The 19,298-nt window shown below is 39.5% G+C and overlaps 1 long non-coding RNA gene across 1 annotated transcript; it reads left to right on the top strand.

Annotated features, from left to right (window-relative positions):
* Positions 1-3,823: 3,823 nt before the first annotated feature.
* LOC104959476 (uncharacterized) lies at positions 3,824-7,159 on the top strand. Its single transcript, XR_799868.1, has 6 exons — positions 3,824-4,003; positions 5,209-5,223; positions 5,443-5,469; positions 5,800-5,850; positions 6,089-6,145; positions 6,509-7,159. It is a non-coding gene; the product is annotated as an uncharacterized lncRNA (long non-coding RNA).
* Positions 7,160-19,298: the final 12,139 nt, after the last annotated feature.

Below are 19,298 nucleotides of genomic sequence, written 5' to 3'. Positions count from 1 at the left end.
GTTGACGCATTTTGAGGCCCTATTATGAATAAAAATCTGTCTTAGTCTTCGATTACGTCGGTCGCTGGGGTCTTCCAACAAGACAATGACCGCAGAAAGCCACACGTAAAATTTTGTGCAACAGTTCGCTAAAGGACACCAAACCGGCGGAGCTGCTGGATGGCCCGGCACAGTAGCCCAGAACTTAATGCCTAGGTGTGAAATCTGGTGGGCGGTGTCAAGAGTGAATGTCCATGGTCCCGGAAACCCGCAATATGGAACCAGCTGGAACCAACTTTTTAATAAGAATGGGCCAAATCCTTCAATGAACCTGGCAACCTTAGTAAAGAAGGCTACTCTAAGACGGTTGTGTTGTCAGTTGTGGCTCAGAAAGGGTGGACACTATTGACGTATTAATGGCCCTTGCTAATATGTGTAGCAACCCCATTTTTCACTATTTGCCTAACAAACGTCTTTATTTTCCAAAATGTACGAAAGCTACTAAATAGCACTGGTGAATGTGTTGATTATATCAAGGTGGTTATCAGATGCTGGAAACCATTGGGAAGAGTTTTTAAGGAAAATATTCCATAAGACTCCCTGGGGGCTAATTAATTTAGGCTCGACTGTAGGTGTCTTTCCAATCAGATGTATAGACCGGATATGTGTTGTGACCGCAGCTTCCAGTTGCGATGCACACCCAGTCACATGTTTTAGTTTTTCTATGTTTGCCCCGGCCACGTTTAACAAGTGTTGCAGTGTTCACAATTGGAAGGCAGCCAGGTTTAAAGTTACAGTCAACACAGCCCGCTAGTTATCTTAGGTAAGCTCACAGTATTTGAAAACTTCCCTCCCCAATAAAAGTTCACTATCAGATATTGAGATCAAGATGTATTCAACCTTAACCCGGCTTTAATACCCAATGAAGCTGCAGATATTAATCCTATGGTTTGAAAGGTATAAGCTGGGTGGTAACTATTGATCATGTCGACAAAAGGGCAGAGGTTTAGGCAAAAGGTATTACATTTACCACAGGATTATTGTATAAAAGATGATTTATGGTTTTTTCGTCAAAATACTGAATTTCCCCATAACCTGTATATTGTGGTTTGAAAAACACAAAGTTACGATGAAATAAATGATTTAAATTCAAATGAAATGTAATACTAAACGCTTGCATGTTATGCATGGCGAGTAACTCTTATAACAACCTTGTCTTTATGATTGAAGCTTAGTTATAAATAAATATATATTTTGTTAACGCAGGAGTTAAATATCTTGTGCAGTATTAGTTGGGAAAAAGTTTGGTTTACATGAACAAGATATTTGGTAGGATTGTGATTCAAATACATCAACATTGCCCTGTCACCCCAAAACAAAAAAGACACATTATTAAAAAAAAGTTACGTTAAATGAATTCCCTACCTATCTGATGGCTGCATTCTCACTTGGGTTAAATGGAATCCCTGCGTCCCCACTTGCCCGTCGTTCGCGCCCTGGGTTTGAGTCCCTCCGACCAGGGAAGCATGGAGAGACGCAAGGAAACCACGGAGAGAGCAGGGAAATGACGATTTAAGAGCGAATATGGGACATTCTTTCCTCACGGAGCGTCACGTGAAAGGCAAACGTCCGTTGGCTCGATGGGAACGCCGCACAGCGTGATCGTCTGACAGCAGCCAGCTCTGTCCCCGTTTTTTTCACAAACACCCCCGCCTCTGTTAGTACACATTTACTGACATAAACATTTGTATCATCTGTTGTAGACCCAAATAAATAAAATAAAATAAGAACTCATTCTCAAAAAAAATAAACGCCATTCTTAAAATGTATAAACGAAAAAAGAGATCGTGAATTTCTTTCCAATAAAATGATTTTTGACCACTTTATTGTTCAGATATATCACATATTTGTAACTGAATGATACATTAATTGAAACAAAACACAGTACAAACTGAGGAGTGACTCCAGTGAGTTTCATGTGTTATTTTCACTCCGCTGGGAAACTGCTCTCATGTCAAAAAGCATCAGATCAGTGCATGCGCTGCATCGTCCAATCAGTGAGCGATACACAGTAAGGGGGCGTGGCGAGTGTCTGAGGATTTCACCAAAGGATGGTCTGGTGGTTCCTCGATTATCGCTCCTCCGTTATCGATCCTCGGTCCTCCGGCACAAATAAGGCCACTGGGACGCTACTCAAGATGGCGCAGACAAATCAACTTCCGGTAATACCGAGACCGAGGAGCGAGGAAATGAAAAATAAGAGAAGTGAGACGCAGCCTATTACTAATTGTACTTTTAAATGTGTGTTGTATTTTAGAAAGCCAGAGACCTCCATCGAGAGCACCAGGCCTTCGTGCAGCTGGAGGCGGACCGCGCCTGTGTGGCGGAGCACCTGCAGCATCATGGGAACGGAAAGCCTGCTGACGCTCGCAGAAGACAAGAGGCACTACAGCACTACACCACCTGCCGGGAAGAACGGATTCACGACTTCCTGGAAGCGCTGCAGAACAGGAGAGACTCCTACTATAATGACTTATTGAGCGACGCCGTGGTAGCCTAGAGGCTGCGAAGAACAAACCCCCATGTTGAAGTGGGGATGAAAGCTCTCCTCTCCTCTTCCAGAAAGTGCTGCTGTGGAAAAACTAAAGAGCGAACACTAAATGGGAATGGTTGAATTTGTGTTATCGATTTGTACAAGACAGGGCGAATTTACCCCTATGGGGCTGTAGAAAAAATTATACTTAAGAGTCTAATATGTGGAAATGTCTGGTCAAGATGTAGTTAGGTTATTGTGAAAATGTTCTGCCAAATGCATGCTATTGACTGCGAGTTTGAGAGAAAAACAGGGATCCTCTATGGTGGTTCCTAACAAGCCGTCCAGATACATATAATACAGCAGAGCTCTGCATTTAATGTTGTGGCCCAAAGAAATTGTTGATTGTTGAGTGTGATGTCAAAGACAATAACTAGATTTTGACCAGCTTTCTTCAACAGAATAATTAAAGTGATTACTGTATCAGAAATGAATAACTGATGTACGACTCAGGTCCTTTTGCAATTACATATCTGTGTTTGAACAGTGCCCCCAATTATTGCTCTAATCTGGCTCTTTACTTTTAATATATTGACACGGTATATGTTAACTTGACAGCAGACAATAATTACTCTTGTAAGGTCCATGCTGCCCATACAAAGCATCTCAGGGAAAACTAAATACAGTTAGTTGTTTCCCCCTGAAACGCTTTCCATGGAGATTTGATTTAGATTCAATAACTTAGGTCAACTAATTCTCTAATTTCTACTGGTGAATTATGGATAAGTATTGGACATCTCCACTAATGGATATAACATGTAATGATATCAATATGGTTGTAAACATTTTTTTGGTCAATTCAAATATCCATTAGTATTTAGCTAATAGTCGTAATGTTGTAATACATGTAAAAGGTGGATAAACTACGACTTCCAATCAGAAATCTAACACAAGTAAAGAGACACAATCCCTTTGTTTGTTAATCTGGGAAAAACACAAGACCAAGTATGAATTCTCAATGTTCAATTGTATCTCCTATTTATGTTAGTCATTTTATAACATCCAAATGACATATTTTTAATCCACTTTCTAGTGAAGAATTTGCCGTGCAATTTTTCTCACTTCATTGATTTGCACATTTGAGCGGCAAGGAAGAAGAAACCTTGTTTTTATTCAGCGCCCCCTTCCGCCACTGACTGGTATTTTCCAGTATGCGGTCCTGCCTCTTTAACAAATGGGAGGTTCCTCAGAACACGTGACCTATTTGCATCCAATGACAGAGAGGGAAACACAAAACTGGTTCTAACCGGTTTCGTTCTTATATTTCAGGGTATAAACTACAAAAACATTCGTTTGCATTATACATTCGCCATTTTACACAGCGACTACTCGGTTGTTGTGTGTTATCCCTCCGAAAAAAACACCCGTCTTTAAGGTTCTATTTTTGTGAGCTTCCTGTTCAATCCTATCAGCAACATGGGAAAGCCAAAGGTAAGATTTTTAAATGCATTTTGTTTTAACTCGTTGCACTAAGCTCGTCTTATGTAGAGGTTACCGTTAGGCTGCGTTTGACATTATCTGCATCAGAGGAGCGTCATCATCACTAACAAACGCTGCAGCCATGGCGGCCACAGAGCAGAGATCTGGGCGGGCAATCCCCCATTTTTCGAAAAATAAAAAGTTTAAAATCAAAATAGTAACGTAAAATATATGTGTATTAGTTGCACACGACTTATAAACGTACATATTGGTGTTTTCACGCTCTGCGCCAACGCTTGGACATGTGCAGGCGTTGACATTGCGCTGCCTGTCTTTCCGTCTCTGGCTGCAGGTTTTGGGGGGAAATCTTGAAGCTGTTTATGTGCAGCTACCCGGTCAAAACGAACGCATAACTCGTGATCGAGTAAATTACCGACTGGTGTGCGATTAATCTAGCAATAAACACATAACTAAAAGCACAACTTGCAAATTTGAGGAAGCAGTGGGGGGAGGGGTGGTCACATTTATTTATTTTTCTCTGTTTTGAAATAGGAAAAATTCGGCTAATGCACGTTGATTCAAAACAGGTTTAACGTTTCCTCAGCCAGTTTGAATTTAATCAACATTGGTCTTAAAATATGTCGGGCCAAGTCAGCTGACGTTACTATAAATAGTGCGCACCATTACATTTACAAATGTAACGATAGAAGAAGAAAAAAATGCTCCTTTTTTTTTTAAAATATTTTTTTTTGTTCTTTTTAATTAAGCCTATGTTCATTTCCGTGTTGCGATAACTGATCGTGATGTATTCTGAAAAAATATCCAACGTTTTTAGGATAAAAATAAATGTAATAAAACATGTTTTATTAGTTAAACGTAAATGTTTTTATTTTATTTGTTAAGGTCTGCGGGTTTCCGTTTGCCGTCCTTTAATACGTGGCTACAGATTAGTAATGTAGTAATCTCATCAGTTTCCCAACAGCTGTGTGTCGGCGCGCGTTGATGCAAAACAAAGGAAGCTGTCAGCGCGCCAAATGACAACCAGAACAAATTTGAATTCAAATATGCGCGGGAAGTTTTTTTGAGACGTCCAAACTATGTTTCTTTAGGTTATTTGTTTGTTATTTTTCTTGTTGTTTATTTTGGGACTGTCGTTCGGTTTGGGTTGTCGAGAATAAAATGCTAATATTTTTCTTTTTCTGTTATTTTTCTTCCAGGTAGCCGTCACAGAGGTTTGTAAAAATAATATCGGTATTTTTTATCATAATATAAATGCTTTGTTATTGCTAGAGTTTTAAACACATCTCCTATACATTGATAGCTTCATTTTGTTTTTTTGTCATTTGTTGTTGGGACAAGCCTTCTGCTGTGAAATATATGTTTAAATTATGCAAATTACTTACAAGTGAAATCTTATCTAAATGTATTTCTTCCTCCTTTCACAATTGCAGAGAAGAGTTTCCCCGAGGCTGGCTGGGGTAAGCTTATATTATATATATTTTATTATACTGTTTTGCTGGTTTCCTAGTTGGATTCCTAGCAGCATCCTCCTTTGAGGATCATATGTAACCTTGAAATGAAAATGATCATAAATCCATTGGTGTCTATTGGCCTTGCACAAACTTGCTGCACTATCAATTGATCCAAATCTGTTAGTTTTTTCTATACAATAGTAAACAGGTATTATTTTGAGAAAAGGGCAAAAAGCTAATGATGCAGTTGAGGTCGGCACCTATTATTTTCCATTGTAGCCCATGTTCCTGTGTGTGATCAATTGTCACTTACGTACATGTCTTTTTGTTTTGCAGAAACTGGGAGCTAAACCTGCAGTGGAGGTAAAGAAGAAGCCTGTTGTGAAGGTATGATATAATTACACAAACAAATCTCAACAACACACCTCTTCATGCTGTATGTCACATGTGACACTGTTTCATGGTCTTAAGTCCCTTGACTGTGTCCTAGGTTTGAGAAAACGCAAAGTCCTTATGAGAAACAATTAAGATGTTTCGGTACTCTACATTTTCTTAACTTGTGATGCTTGTGCAGTAAATTGGAAAGCTGTCATTTGTGAGTAAACAATTGTCATGTTGTTTGCAGAAGGCAGCCAAAGCTAAGAAGACCAAGGTAGCCGAGAATGGGAGCGCGAAGGCTGAGGTTTGTTTCTTTTATGAAGTCTTACCCAACACAATGTTTATTTTCTATTTGGTAGATAATTTGTGCTATTTTACAGATAAAACAAACAGTTTATTAAATAATTATAGACGGAAAAACAAACTGGATTGTAAACTCCAAAGTTGTAGTTTCTTTGGGGACACATTTCTGTCAATACATGTTTTCCTGTGTTATTAGTCAATAAAATGATCTGAATGTATGTTTTCGTCTTCATGATCCTGCGGGCATATCCTAAATGAGATGAAATGGAGATACTCGTGTCATAACGGTCACAGTAGAGAGAAATGTACTTTCACCCTGACAAATCAAGAAATACTTTAACATGCTGTTCTTTTCTGCCCCCAGGAGCCAAAGGCCGAAGCCACTGAAGCCAAATGAATAACTATGAGCTCACTCTGTGTACTTGGTGATTGTACAGTTTTAAATAAGTATTTTTTACCAAGTTTTATATTACAAATGTCATTTATAGGTTTGTTTTGAACTTGCACTTGATGTAACAAAACGTTTGTTGTCACATTCATATCCATTTTATATCCATTTAAAAACGATTACCGTCCATATCTTGTAGAGGTGGCAGATAAAGTTTGTCTAATCCGTTTTTGTTTTATTTTTGTTACTGCTGAACAATAGATATTTTCCAACAAGTTGGAATCCGAATCTAATTTAAAACATTTTAAGGCAGCTAAAGCATATTGTTAAAATTTGATGGAGAATAGGAATTTTGCCGTTATCTCCTTGTATTTCAATGTAAAACTAATAAAATAAAATTGCTTACCAAATGTTTTGATGCACTGTATGTTGACACAAGCTCCAGTCAGTCAAACACCACAAAAAAATACTGTTAGGTCAAAAGATTGATACATCCCAAAAACATGTATGATGTGAACCCAGTCATCTGATGAAAAGTCCTTTTAAGTTATGTTTCTGTCCTGACTGAAGCTTTTCTGACTTAAATGGTTGATCTAAATGTTGTTCAATAAAAATTGTCAAAATGTCTCCTTGACTTCACTGATTTGTGACATGAATAGCTTTATTAATTATGTATGAGGACCATTCCTGTTAGGTATTTCTAAATTATTATACAGTCCGGATTCGTTGAGTTTTGTAACTCTGTCTTAAGTGGCTCTATTCTATAAAAGACCTATAAAGGTGCTTGGCAGTGGAGGCATGTTGAAATGAAAAACCAGAACATTTTAGTTAAATCATCGATCCTTTCCCCAAATAAAACCAAAATGTAAAGACATCAAGTCATGCAATTGAAACATTACTTTGATAAAAGTAGTACTGGGACTCGAGAAATCATTTATTTTGTACTGTTACACTTCTTTGCATTTAAGTTTGTTTTGGGATAGTTAATACCAATGTGTCAACAGATTACTATTTACACTTCATTCAATGTCACTTGATCCTAAAAAGGTAATTATTCAGCTGTAAATACCTCCATAATAACCTGTATTTAATTTAGATGTCCTGAGATGACTTCCACTTGAGTGTCTTTGCGTCGCAGCAGCAGTAGAGGTCAGTGCTGCGCTGCTGCTCACACGTGGGATAATAATCCTCATTCCACAGGGGGGCTCCCTCTCCTTTAACTCCTACAGCTGGGAAAGTAGGTCAAAAATGACGCGTTTTGTTTTGAAACTTTTTACCCGGCTCAAATCATTGAGGTTGCTGCTTTTTATTGCATATTGTGGTATATAAGGTCATAGATGTAACAGTATCATCATGTTCAAAGATATCACTTTTTAATAAATACACAATGAGGTTTGTGAAAGTACCGAAATCCCTCAAATCCTTGCTAAAGATTACTTGAAACCTGTAAGATTGTCTCAAACATATGAGAAATGTAACAAAAGAATACCATAATTCACATTTTTTATATATTTATTAATTGTATCTGCTATTTGTGATGTATTTAGCCCTCCTCCTTTTGTCTAAACTGTGGTTCATGTTGTGCATTGTTTTTGTGAATACAGTTGTAAATAAAATACTGTAACACATTACTTTTTTCTCTCTACAAATCTGTAATTCACTTGTTTAAATGTTGCTTACATCTCACTACAAGATCCACTTTGCAGCGGTTCTTGATCTTCCTTCTTACATGGAGTTTGGTGGAAATGTGTCATGGAGATGCACATTTTAATGAACATGCTTAAATGGCCATGCTTCGATTGGAGTTTCTTAACGTGCTAAAAAAAAAGAACAAAATGAAATGTAAACATAGTGTCCATCTGCTGAGAAGGATTGCGTGATCCCAGAACATCAAATGTGTGGACCTCCTGGAAAGATAACTACTCTACTTTACTTATATTTCACATTTGTATTACCTATGATACATTTTTTACAGAAGCCGATAGCATATTTGAAACGAAGTTGGAAACAAGTCATATATCAACGGTCAAGGTGACAGTTGAAAAAATCTCCACCCTTTTCCTCTATACGTCAGTGGGTTCATTCTTTAACCAAGAGAAAAACTGTGACCCCTTTTACGTATTGCAGAGTAAACACATACTTTAAACAGTTAACTTTTATGTCACCCTACAAATGAGGTAAAGCACGGGGGAAAGGTGACAAGCAAGTCAGGGATGACAGGCAGGGGGGAGGGGGTCTGCAACACCACACAGCTAAAACATATGTCATTAAATATGTTGGAAACTAAAGATACACATAAGACATCACTAAAGCATCAGGGTTATATTAAAGGAGTAGCATATATATAATTTCAGTGATGTGTTTCACTCGACAGCTTGTCTCGCCTCAGTGTGGACAACACCATCCTTCTTCCTCTCAGGTTGAGTAAGAATGCTTAAAAACCCACTGACCTAAACCAAAGGGCTCTGCAGTCACCAGTTCAGTTCATTTACATTTTGTATTATGGGAACTGAGGGAAGCTATGATCAGAAACATTTTGTTTACTATTTTCAAGGCAAGAATGTTTCAGACGTAGGTCTATTTTTGAAAAAAACTGATCAATTAAAAAAACTTCCTCCATATTGGCTTCAGAATAAATTGTTTTGATGTCAATATGGATGAGATGTCTTTGTTTTAAATGCATTTTGCCAAGAATTAACTGAATCAAACAATGCAAATAAATGATGGACTCTGGTAAGTTTCCTCATATAAAATGTGGACTACAAACACTTGCAATTACAATGCTCCCATTCCTGGAGCCTACACAATAAGCCGCGTACTCCGGTGTGAACGCGCACACCGGAGCATCTTTAGTCCAATAGCTAACTAACTAGTTAGTAGTAGTTAGTAATAGTTAACTAACTCTTCAAAACAATTTTTTCCCCCAACGATCAACCCACTTTAATGTTTAAATAAAAAACGTTCATACCTGATTTCACAAGACTTAAACGTTCAACTTTATAAATACACAAATGTACTTTAGCTATTTTATTTAGGCACATACATAGCCTACATCCAAAGTGTGAACGTGACATTTGCAGGTAGAAAATCTACGTGCTGGTATTTTACGTTACGTGACAAAGATAAGCAGGAAGTGCCAGCAATCCGCTAACATGTGTGCACCAAACATGGACGAGACCATTTCTCCCAGGCGTGGGGGTCTATGTATTTCCCATGAACTATGCATTGTATGTGTTGGAGGACTCAGAGTGCCACACCCCCCCCCCGTGCATATAGAACATGTCCCGGCCTCCTATAGAGACTTCACATATTGGACACACAGTACTTTCCAGCCAAACGCCGACTGAACATCCCCCAAACCGTCCAGAAACCAGGTGCAGCTGCAGCTGCAGGTAAGCAATTAGCTTTTAATTTGATACTTTAACTTGAGTATAATTATCGAAATACTTCACAATATTGCATATTTAAAAAAAACAAAAACGTTACCGGTGGGTGAGGAGCAAGAGTCCACAGCGTGTTCCTCACCGGTTTCTTAATTATTATTTTTAAAGGAAAGTAGCCTTTTGTCTCTTGGGTGTTGTTTTTACTTTTTTAAAGCTGTATATTGTTAAGTAAAAATTGAATATGTGTTTGATTTGGCAGAGGTTTAAGGAAATCACTAACTAAAACTGGAATTTAGCTGTTTGGTTAAAAGAGAAATTAGTACATTTTCGCTGATGTGGCTTTTGGGAACTATGACATTTAAAGGGAAAACACCCCCATTTATAAATTGAATATTCAAGTTAGTGTATTTATAAAAGTGAACACAAGGAGGTTATTCTGGTGTATTATTTAGCTGGCTTGGATCAGATTGGAGATGTTTTGGTTTCTTGAACACATTGTCCTTTTTGGCAGTCTTGACTGTTTGCTTGGTTTAAATGCATTGATTTTTAAAATGTCCATTAGGGAACATTGTGTAATTTTAATGTATTTAATGAGGCTTTTCATGGTAAAAATTGCAAGTGTGAGCTAAATATCTAAAAGGGAAATCTTGGCTTTTGTTGCTTTTTGCAGCTGGAAATCCTGCAAATATTTTTAAATGGACTCATGTTAAAGTGATTTATTGTCATTTAGCCTCCTTTATAAGTCAGATAGACTTTCTCTGACATTTTTTATGAAGTCTGCGTGGCAAGTTATCTGTACATTTTGTACCCTAGCCGCTCAAACAGTTGTTGAAGCTGTCTCCTTGATAGTGCAGCCAGTTTGAGCTTTTGAATGATCAAATATAGTTAAATGTGCATTGCATTTAGAATTTTGAAGATTTGTGTAATTAACTTTTTAGGCACAGAAATCCACCTATGTTTACCTAACTGCTTTTTAATGCTGTCTGGTCAGCTTTTCTCAATCTGCATATCACTGATTGGATTAAAGTCTTTACTTTTGGTCAATTTCTCACCTTGATTGATTAACACCAATATGTCAGCTTAGTGAATGGCTTTTAACAGCAGGAGGGCAAACAGTTTATCTCAATGCTAATTTGCTAGAGATCTGGCTCATTTAAATGACAAAAGCTTCCTTAAATCCTGTACCCTCCCAAATGCAAGTTTTTATTTGTGCCAGCCATGTTTGCTTCTTCACAGCTGGGGCCCAAAATGGAGGTCATGTCTTGGGTGACATTGTCAAGTACCTCTTGAGTAAAACGGCTGCTATGGGGAAGAATAATCTCAATGCTGGCCATCCCTTTTATTCGGTCTTGTGTCTTTAAAATGTGTTGGCTAAAATGGGGGAAGTTGATCAGATGCAATTTTTTTTTTTTTTTTTTTTTGGATAATCTAATTTAGTTTCTGACCTTTATCCCAAGCCAAAACATTGTAATCATTGCAATGAGCTGATCGTGCTTTGAGTACTTGCCACAGTTCTTTTGAATTCTTCTTCTAAATTTTCTGAGATGTTATTTATGGAATGGAATTCTGGATGATTCATATTGAGATTGTTAATTGTAGTTGTTACTTACAGCCCTAATTATTTGTATTCAGTTCGGTGCAACTTTTTGGTGTCTTCCGTTCTTGACAAGGAACAAAGTGTTTTTATATGTCTGAACAGTGTGTTTAGTGACCGGTGCTGAACCAACATGGTAAACTGCTCACATTTTGGTATACTATACACAGTATGTAGGTTGATGCAAGGTGCGCAGAGAGTGAAATGTTTTAGCTGCACACTTCGTTAAACCATGTGCTGAAGTTGGTTTTGCAAGCTGATTGGCCGAGCGAGACTGTCATATTCTGGTGAGAGCAAATTACATGCTGGAGCGAAGACCCGCCTTACGTTTCCCAGTCAGCAGAAACGGCAACAGACAGAGAGTGAGAGAGAGAGAGAGAGAGAGAAAGTTGTTTACAAGAAGAGCACGGTGGGTTGGCGTTAGTCCACTGCTGTAGGGGATGTGGAAACATCGAACGTGCCACCAAACATTCAATGTCATCAACCAGATGTGGCGATCACCAGGATGAGGGGGAGATCAACCCTTTATCACCACTGCTTAAAGCAACCTTTAAAAGGATGACTTGATTACTGAAGCATTTGGAATTTAGCCAATATGGAACAAGTTTTGTTAAAGTCAATATTTTTTTATTATTACATTTCATATGTAAGAAAGTGGTCATTCAGGGGAATACAGAAATGTTACCACAACCCAAGTCCATTTGTGATGATGGGCTCTGGCTTTTTTAAGTCCTACTATTCATTTGAGAACTCATGTGCACACACAGCCTTTCCGCTTAGCAGTATCAAATCACACAAGCGTGTGCACATGGAAGGAGAAACCACAGAAGCAGAGAAACCTTGGCAACAGTCGTGTACATGCCAGAGTCATGAATGTTGCGTGTGTGCGCAGCTGGTGATGCCGAGCGATTGCATAACTAGTGAGGTTGATGATGTAATCCTTAGCTGCTGTTGCCCAGCAGGAGATTTTTTTTATTTTGTCGATGGTTGTGCTGCAGCTTCTGATGCATCAGTCTTTCACACGGCTGTCGTCCACACTCACTCGCAGGAGATCCCCTCCTGCAGGCAGGGGCGTGGGCTGCGGGCAGGGCCGTGGGCTGCAGGGAGAGTGACATGGAAAGGCGGGACCAAGAGAGGAGGAAAGGAGAACTAATGACATTTCATTGGCTGTTTGGAATTGAGTACACGGTGTACCTAGTAACTGTCTTTGGGCTTATTTAGTCTGAGAGATTAATTTAAAGAAACCATGGCCCAGCCCTCTTTGTGTTTGCAGCTTTTCCTGCTAGAAATGGTTCTGCCATTGTTGTTTCTTCATTCAGTAAATGTGATTTAGACCAAGGTGGTACCACTGAAGATCAAGAAGCTTTTCATTTGAGAGGAAGTGTGAAGAAGTTTTGCCAGAACCCAAACGCCACACCAAAATCTTCCTCTGTTACTCATTGAGTCTGTCTGCAGCAGGTATTTTGAAATATGGACTGAAGTAATATACACATAGGGAAACACCCTCTTGCTTTTATTCTAGGCCTCCGGTAAACCAGAATAGTTCACAGGTGATTCCCCTGGCCTCCTGCCGAAGCATGTAGTCAGCCACTCCTAAACACTGACACAGATACTGAATCAGCTGCCAGTGAAGATTTACTGCATTCAGACTGAAGGCTTGTTGTTCTTGTCCCCATTACACATAAGGGTTAGGGTTATCTTGTCATGATATGATGCGAACATTGGAGAAAAGGGCGTTTGTTGTAAAGTAGGTAAAACATATTTCCCTGAGCTGTCCCTGTCTTATGGGAACCTGATACGCAACAAGCCTCTGGTAACTACTGTTAGCCGCTCTGTTTCTCCCATGGCTGTCTCTACAAACACAAAAATGCAGGGTAAATAGTTGACAGCACCTTCAGGCAATATTGGATTATAGTACACTTGCTTAGACTCAAATTCCAAACGTGGACACAATTTCATAATTGCAGTGTTCAAGACAAATGCTCTGGCCTTTGCTATTAATGTGACATATTTGGTTCTTCATTAACAATGAAATGAGAAGTCCTAGATAACTTATGTATGCTCATTTGGAGCAGATGATTTGTGTTGTCTTTTGCTCAAGATGAGACCAAACTCCTCCTGAAGCCCAAATATTGGGATCACTTGATGCTCTATTGAAATTACAGCCCATCACTAACAAATCCATGTGGATGTTATTGAGAACTCAAATTGCGTGATGTAAACATTGCTTTGTGGCAATCATTCAAGCATGTATGAAGAGCTAGTGCATCTAGTTGTTAAATCTGGAAACAGATTATATAACACACTCAGCCATTTGAGCAATCTAAACGCACGAAAAAAGAGAAAACGGTTCAAAAAGAGGCTATTGTCCCGTGTTTCCAATCTTGAGGTTTGTTGTGTTCTTGTTGGAGTCATGAGATGTGTGACATTCATTTCTGCTCCATTTTTAGAATAAATGGGCTCATAATTCTGGTTATGTAATGCTACACTTTGACACGCATGCTGCTTTAGGAAGGCACTGTCACGCTATATAGTTTTTTTTTTTTTTCTTGAGCAAATCACTTCTTGTTTTGGAAGGAGAAGGGAAGGGGTGTGTTTGGGCAAGCGACCCTCTGAGAGTAATGTGTTTCGACAGCATGTGTGTGTGTTTGGGAGTGGGTGTGTGCTGAAGCCGAGCCCGTAGATCTGGTTGGGTGAGAGCGGAGCTGTATAAAAAGGCGGAGCACAGCGCAGAAACTCTCAGTAGTTCAAGTTCATCACTCTGTTTGGCATCTGTCAGGATTTTTTTTTAGTGTGGGAAGTATAAAGATCCTGCTGGTCTGTTTTGGGCTTTTTTTTCTCCCCATCAAACGACCTAGAAGGTGAGGAATCCCAACCTGTTGGGTTTTGTCGAACAAGACCAACTTTTCAGGATTTTGAAGGTTGGATCAAATGTGTCTTTCCTCTTAAAGGGTGCAACTCCAACCAGGTTGGAATTTTAATGCTTCCCTTATGTTTAAACCTGATCCTCAGTCCTCACCTTCCCTCAAACCTTTGCCACAAATGCAGTTGTCTATGCCTGAAAGGGATTTCTCTGGTCGTCGTTTACACCTGGGGGTTTGCTTCTGCAAGGCACAACCTCATCTCCTTCTTCTTGTCTTTCTGCGACACATTTTTCGATGCGACTCTTTCCCAAATCTTGCACCAATTAGAAGAAAAATCATGTCTTGTTGTTGGTTACTTTGTTCTCTAACCTCATGGCTGGACATCCATCGTTCCTATATGCTTTTCTTTGGTGCTCGTTCTCGGATAGTCCAACATTTGTGGAACACTCCTTTTTCATCTATTGATGGGACTTTTCATGTGTGAATAAATGCAACTGTTATCTTTGCTGCTTCATGTCATGGCGTAGCATGAATAGAGGCCCTGTTAGTTTGGTTAAAAATAATAATTGAATAAGCATGGGGTTTAAGGAGCATTCCAGGTGAGCAACGTAATCAGAGCTAAAATAAATGTATTGGCACACGTGCCATGGCTGGAGGCGGTAGATGTTCCTTCCCATTGCATGGATCAGATGGTTTTCATTCATTTGCAAGTCAATGTTCTCTTCCTCTTTTGGCAGCAGAACTCAATTAAATGTTTGGCAAGGAAAAGGGATTGTGTTGAAGTTGCGCAATGCTTGGATATTAGTAACTCACCGTCACCTCTGATGACTATTATGTTCCAGCTGTATTGCTTAAATGGTAACACAAAGGTTTCCGTCAGATTGCGGCTCAATTGCTTAGTGAATTCTCCCTTTACATTGCAGGTCTTCAGAGCCCCCCAGCTCTTCCCTCTGTTTCGAACAACCTCACACCACATCAACAGACATGATCATCAGACTGGGCAGACTGACACCTGGATACTTCCGCCTCCTCCAGGTATGTGCTGCTTCACCACAATGTTGATGATGAATGAAATGTACAAACTGTATTTGAAGTAGTCTCTGTTGTGTCGCTTTATATTGGCACATGATCACTAATCTCCACATAGCCATCTGTATGAGTAACGGTTTAAATACTCGCTCTAGAGCTCCACGGGCCTCATGTTCACTTTTGGCCAATTGTATTGTTTCTGTTAACAGTCCCATTTAAATGTATTCTCTGCTTATGGAGGCATTAACACTACACATAATTATGCACACTGCTCAGACAAGGGGCCCGTTTGGTCTGTGACCCACCATTTTCTTTCATCGCTAGTATAATTAGGGGTGACACTAAAAATCACTTCCCCTACTTTCCTTTTGTTCCTCCCACTGTCACCATAATCTACTCATCGGTAGTGACCCGCCATATGTCGCCACCATTGTGGAAAGTCTTTGTTGGCTCATTTACACTAATTTGGGGACAAAGGGTGTCTGCTCAAATGGCTCTGCATTGACTCAAAAGCTCAGCAGACTGTAGAAAAGTGACTGGCTCTTACATAAGATTTGACACCCCGGTGCGACTGTACATTTGTCTTTGTTGATGCCGCATAGTTATTGGGGGAGTATAATACAAAGGACTGCTTTGCTTTGGATTTCTATCATGTCCAGTTTCACATTGTGCTCTACATTAAAATCTCTTGAAAAAAATAATAAGTAGATGAGTTTGCTAAACTTCAGCAAAAAGTGTTCCATCCATATAAAAGTTGCCAGCAAATGTTTCCAACAATATCCATATAATAAAATAATTAGTTAAAGATTTATATTTTTTATGATCAACAAACTTGCCATTTAATCTGAAAACATCACCTCAGCTTTTTGCTAATGGGGTGTGTCTTTATGTATAATGCATTTAGATTAATTGAATATTTGTAAGTATGGGCAGCTTACTCTTTATTAATGCTGACCCTTTCTCTCTGCTTATGGCCAAGGGGTCCTACGGGCAAGAAGAGCTGTGCATTTAGAGACCCCACAGCAGGACCTGATCTAATATAGGCAGTCATTCTATACATTACCATCTGATTGGTTTTGGGTGCATGTTTAGCTTCTTATACTTCATTTTGTGGACAGAACATTGTGTTCCCTATTGCTAAAGTCTCTCCCCCTCCTAAATGTTTAATAACTTTTCCTGCCAAAGGTTGGGTCGTGTGGCAGAGAGCGTTTGCACTCAAGTAGCAGATGTTTTTTTTCTAAGGGAGATGCCTTTTTTAGCACAAAATATTTGCTTTTCGACAGGTTTCACCAATTTGGCCTCGGCATCTTTGTTGTCAAGAAACCCGTTTTTGAATGGGTCTTTGTTTCCGCCGTTTGACATCTAACCTTTGCCCTGTTTGTTTTCATCTCTGCAGAGGCAAGTTGCCGGCGAGGTGCAGATGCAGCCACAAGACCGTGCCGTCAACCAGATCGCCATGATGCTGGCCATCATGGGCCTGAGTCTGTCCTACTACAGTGCCAAACAGATGACTGAGAAGGGCCACGTCCAGCCTGCGCCCTGAAAACACACGGCTGCTCTGATGATAGAGATGATGGATGAGCCAATGAGAAGCAAAGGAGGTGGAGCGAGATGGGGGTGGGAAGACGCCGCAGAGACACAGCGGTGTCTTCCAGGACCACACACTTTTCTGACTTCACAGTCATAGTCGCATACAGACACTGAATTTCTGGGATCCCTCACCCTGTGCAGAGACTCTAGGGCAGTTCAAAGTGATTTCAATATTTTCTGCTGTTGGGACCTTGGGGGGGTTTGGGGATGGATCACTTGGGGCTATGGATAAGACTGGTTTATGGACTGGTTTTGGGGGTTGATCAAAACCAGCTGACTGCCAACTGGGTCTGACCGTTAGTTGTTACAAAGGTACATGCTTGCAAGATGCTGTCAATACTGTTCTGAGCTACAAAAAGGGAAACATACTCTTATAACTGTGAATTCTGCTCAAAGCCTGAGCCAAATGGGGTTAAATGATGAACGGTAATGTCGTCTTTTTAAGGGAAAGGCTGACTGCAATTGAGATGTACCTTGTAACAAAGTGATGGCAGACCCATGTTTTAAAGGGGATAAAAATTAGCCCAATTTTTTATTTTTTTTTGCTTCATGAGAGAACCTTGCAGAGCCTTGTGAACAAATAGGGATCCGTATTCACAAATTATCAATATGATATACTTGTGAAATGTATCTGCCAGGTGCCAGAAATTCAGTGAATAGTTGTGCTAAAGTGCAGAAAAGTTTTAAATGCTACAATAGATCTGCACAGGGTGTTCAAACTACTCGCAACCTATTTTTCTTTTTGTAATGGTTTTTGTTTCCTGTGATTTCAAACACTTTTAACACAAATCAATGAAGTCCTGTTAAAATGAAGTGTGACGACCTTAAGAAGCACCCTGGTTAAGAACCCTTCCTGCAATACAATCTGCTACATGTTAATGCAAACATTTAACTATACTGAACATTGCATGGGTGTGCAGACTTTTAATCAATGCAAAATGAATAAGTATCCTGTTTTTATGAGACTGTATTACTTTATTCTGTAATGATTTAATAAAGCTGTGAATATCTTGAGATGTACAGTGGAAAATATTGATTGCTAACTCTGATCAGTAACCAACTCTTGTTTCTCTACAAAATGAAGTCAGTCTCTGAAGTTCAGTTTAAACAGTTCCTAGTTTGGCACGGGGGGCCTGCAGCTGTATTTTTTTTCATTCTCCAGTTAGTGAGCCATCTGCACATGCAAGCCCAACTTTATAGTGAATTTGCAAAAATGTGGTTAAGAGATGGCTTTGTTTCAGTGTCAGAATAGAGGGTTGGTGCAATAAAGGTATTGGAGGAAGGAATCTCAAGGTGTAAGGAGAAAATGCTCAACAACTCTTTTAGTTTTTTTTACTTTGTTATGAGCAGGCTTTAAGGAAAGCATGAAGATAGAATGTTAAAGCAGTAAGACTATACAACTGAAGGATGTTCGTAGTGATGAGGGATTATTATTATTATTTGTATGGTTAGTTTGTAAATGTGCCTTAAAGTGATTTCCTCAGTGACATGGGTATACATCGGTTAATGTAAGACATCACGCTTTGTTCCCCTGCAACATGGACACGTTTGAGGCGGATTGGTTTTTGCATGTCCTGCTTTCTCCTGCAGGGCGTAGAGTTTAGAAAGTGCGCATGCCTGTTCACCGTCTGATGTGATGTCACGTGACAGGCTGAAACCTCGTTGGGCGCCACGTGCCTCTGCCCACGCCACAAGCTCCCCCCCCCCCCCAATAATAGAACGGTTAATATTGTCTTCCGTTGTTTATGGGGTGACCGATCATATGACTAAGTACGTACTTGTCGTTCAAGGTCGGTTATTAAACAATAGTTTTAGGTGGAAAGAATTTCTAAACTCTTATTAATGTAAAACTGTCAGGTTTGTACGCTAACTCGAAGTGTCAGGGCGCCAATACAAAAAGTGGACGTTTAAAGTTGGGTAAGGACCTAGTAAAAAAATTGGGGTTTTTTTGTAAAGTACTTCCGGAAGGGGTTTTTGTATATTTTTTTTTTTTTCGTTAGACGTCGTAGGAACGAAATTAAAATCTAACTATACAGGTGCAGGATACGGGCTCACATGAAAATACGGTGCACTCTTCTTACCCGTAATCTACAATGTTTATTTATCTTTGTTTTCCTTTCCTTCGGGGGTGAAGGTAGGGAGTATTATTGGAGGATATTGTACAGGCAGGGAAAACAGAGACACCGAGGTCTTAGTCCGGCTAAAACCACTGCGTAGTGGACCAATCGGTTACCCACGGGTCTGTCAATTCCCAACACAGGACTCGGATGGTACGTTGACTTTACCGTTTCACCCCTTAAAACGGG

Source organism: Notothenia coriiceps, unplaced genomic scaffold, assembly GCF_000735185.1.
Source record: "Notothenia coriiceps isolate Sejong01 unplaced genomic scaffold, NC01 NC01_scaffold00030283, whole genome shotgun sequence".
Lineage (NCBI taxonomy): Eukaryota > Metazoa > Chordata > Actinopteri > Perciformes > Nototheniidae > Notothenia > Notothenia coriiceps.
This window is presented reverse-complemented; position numbering and strand designations above follow the sequence as displayed.